Source organism: Trachypithecus francoisi, unplaced genomic scaffold (genome assembly GCF_009764315.1).
Source record: "Trachypithecus francoisi isolate TF-2019V2 unplaced genomic scaffold, Tfra_2.0 Lachesis_group21, whole genome shotgun sequence".
NCBI lineage: Eukaryota > Metazoa > Chordata > Mammalia > Primates > Cercopithecidae > Trachypithecus > Trachypithecus francoisi.
In genome coordinates, this window is record NW_022681467.1 from 27,117,570 (window position 1) to 27,121,320 (window position 3,751).

The window sequence follows — 3,751 nt, forward strand, 5'->3', positions numbered from 1 at the left end:
CAATAACTTGTAAGTTACATGGTAATAAGCGCCATGAAGAAACGCAACAAAGCAGCATGAGGGGACAGGATAAAGGGGATTGGGGGTTGGTAGTGAAGGCCTTTAGGAAGAGGTGGTCTTTCATTTCTTTTTTTTTGGTAGGGTCTCATTCTGTCACCCAGGCTGGAGTGCAGTGGCCTGATCATGGCTCACTGCATCCTTGAATTCTTGAGCTCATGTGATACTCCCACCTCAGCCTCCCAAGTAGTGGTACAGGTATACAGCACCATGTCCAGCTAATTTTTTTTTTTTTTTGAGACGGAGTTTCACTCTTGTTGCCCAGGCTGGAGTGCAATCTCAGCTTACCGCAACTTCTGCCTCCTGGGTTCAGCCAATTCTCCTGCCTGCCTCAGCCTCGCTGGTAGCTGGGATTACAAGCATGTGCCACCATGCCCAGCTAATTTTGTATTTTTAGTAGAGATGGAGTTTCTCCATGTTGGTCAGGGTGGTCTCGAACTCCCGACCTCGGGTGATCCACCTCCCTTTGCCTCCCAAAGTGCTGGGATTACAGGCGTGAGCCACCGCACGTGGCCATTGGTTTTTTATTTTATTTTATTTTATTTTATTTTATTTTTTGGAGATGGAGTCTCGCTCTGTCGCCCAGGCTGGAGTGCAGTGGCACAATCTCTGCTCACTGCAAGCTCTGCCCTCTGGGTTCACGCCATTCTCCTGCCTCAGCCTCCCGAGTAGCTGCAACTACAGGCATCCGCCCCCACGCCCGGCTAATTTTTTCTATTTTTAGTAGAGACAGGGTTTCACCATGCTGGCCAGGCTCGTCTCGAACTCCTGACCTCATGATCTGCCCACCTTGGCCTCCCAAAGTGCTGGGATCACAGGCATGAGCCACCACACTCGGCTTTTTTTTTTTTGGTAGAGACAGGGCTCCACAATGTTGCCCAGGCTGGTCTCGAACTCCTGGCCTCAAGTGATCCTGCCTCAGCCTCTCAAAGCACTGGGGGATTTTATTCTAAGTGCAATGGGAAGCTGTGTCCATTTGGGTTCTTTGCGAAGCAAATGCCAAGAAGGAATTAACCATGTGAAGAGATTTACTATGGGTAATGCCTGTGAGAGATAAAGGAGAGAGGAAGCAGGAGTAGGTTGGGAGAATCTTCAGACTGCGGTGCAGATCTGACACCTGTGGAAGAAGAGAAGGGAAGAAAGGAGAATTGCATAGGAACAGCCTCAGACTTCAGGGCCTCTGGATCATTCTGAGTCCCATCAGGAGACAAAAACCACAAAGCAATTTAAACAGGGGTTGTTTAATATGAAAAAATTATTAATCTTACCCAGGAGAGTAACCATAAAGATGCAAAGGCCGGTTGCATCTATGTGGTGGCTCATTCCTGTAATCCCAGCACTTTGGGAGGCTGAGGTGGGCAAATCACCTGAGATCAGGAGTTGAAGACCAGCCTGGCCAACATGGAAACCCCGTCTCTACTAAAAATACAAAAATTAGCCAGGCGTGCTAGTGCACGCTTGTAATCCCAGCTACTCGGGAGGCTGAGGCAGGAGAATCGCTTGAACCTGGGAGGTGGAGGTTGCAGTGAGCCAAGATCACGACATAGCACTCCAGCGTGGGCAACAAGAAGGAGACTCCGTCTCAAAAAAAAAAAAAAAAAAAAGATTTTTAAAAGATATCTAAGGAGGCCGGGCGCGGTGGCTCAAGCCTGTAATCCCAGCACTTTGGGAGGCCGAGACGGGCGGATCACGAGATCAGGAGATCGAGACCATCCTGGCTAACACGGTGAAACCCCGTCTCTACTAAAAAAAATACAAAAAGCTAGCCGGGCAAGGTGGCGGGCGTCTGTAGTCCCAGCTACTCAGGAGGCTGAGGCAGGAGAATGGCCTAAACCCGGAAGGCGGAGCCTGCAGTGAGCTGAGATCCGGCCACTGCACTCCAGCCCGGGCGACAGAGCGAGACTCCGTCTCAAAAAAAAAAAAAGATATCTAAGGAGAGTCCCCAAGGAAAGATAAACTTGGAAGGGGGTGCCCTCCCCAAGTGAGGTTCAGACCTCACTGGAGAAGGTGTGGTTGGTTGCAGCCCACTGGATGGCAAGAAGTTGGGTGGGTTGCCTACGGCCACAGCTGGTCCATAGTCCCCTGGGTAAGCAGGAATAACCCTCAGAGGCCTAAGGGAGCTGAGACTGGTGGGCGGGTGGAATTGGGGCACATTTGCAGATGTGAGGCCTAAAGCTTGAAGCGTCTGCATCAGGAGGTTTGCTGGAAGATGGTCCCCGGGCCTGAGGGCTGCAGTGTTGCTATAGGCTATGCACACTGGGCTCATGGCTGGGGCAGATCACCACTAAATGTCCTCACACACACTGCTAAGCAACCAAAAAACAGGAGCAAGAACAGCGCGCACACAGAAACCTTCTCTCCTCCTGAAAGTCTCTTCTAGCACTGACTACTTGCAAAGCTCAGCATCTCACTGTAAAGGAGTTCAGTTCATCTCCATTGTGCAGAGCAGAGTGAATTTGGAGCTGAGCGGTAATACATTGATAACTGGCCCAGCATCTTTTTTTTTTTTTTTTTTTTTTTTTTTTTGAGACGGAGTCTCGCTCTGTCGCCCGGGCTGGAGTGCAGTGGCCGGATCTCAGCTCACTGCAAGCTCCGCCTCCCGGGTTCACGCCATTCTCCTGCCTCAGCCTCCGAGTAGCTGGGACCACAGGCGCCGCCACCTCGCCTGGCTAGTTTTTTGTATTTTTAGTAGAGACGGGGTTTCACCGTGTTAGCCAGGATGGTCTCGATCTCCTGACCTCGTGATCCGCCCGTCTCGGCCTCCCAAAGTGCTGGGATTACAGGCTTGAGCCACCGCACCCGGCCGGCCCAGCATCTTTCAGAAAGTCTTGGCTAGGCCAGTGGGAAGTCCCAGAGCAAGTAATGCCCACTAGTGGAGTCCTGTATTGGGCAAAATTAATGCATCCCTAGTGTATTAGTCAGGGTTCTCTAGAGAGATAGGACCAATAGGATAGATGTATATATGAAAGGGAGTTCATTAAGGAGAATTGACTCACATGATCACAAGGGGAAGGAAGTTCCACAATAGGCCATCTGCAAGCTGAGGAGAAGCCAGCCTGAGTCCCAAAACCTCAAAAGTAGGGAAAACAATAGTGCAGCCTTTAGTCTGTGGCTGAAGGCCTGAGAGCCCCTGGCAAAATCATTGGTGTAAGTCTAAGATTCCAAAAGCTGAAAAACAAACTTGGAGTCTGATGTTCGAGGGCAGGAAGCACCCAGCACAGAAGAAAGATGAGGCCAGAAGACTCAGCCAGTCTAGTATTTCCACTTTCTTCTGTCTTATTTATTTATTTATTTGAGTTGGAGTCGCTCTCTGTCTCCCAGGCTGGAGTGCAGTGGTGTTAGCTCGCTGCAACCTCTGCCCCCCAGGTTCAAGCAATTCTCCTGTCTCAGTCTCCTGAGTAGCTAGGATTACAGGTATGGGCCACCACACCTGGCTAAGTTTTGTGTTTTTAATAGAGATGAGGTTTCACCATGCTGGCCAGGCTGGTCTTGAACTCCTGACCTAGGGTGATCTGCCCATCTTGGCCTCCTAAAGCCACCACACCTGGCCCCTCTGTCTACTTTCTTTCTTTCTTTTTTTAATTTTTTATTTTTATTTTTTATTTTATTTTATTTTTTTTTTGAGACGGAGTCTAGCTCTGTCGCTCAAGCTGGAGTGCAGTGGCCAGATCTCAGCTCACTGCAAGCGCCGCCT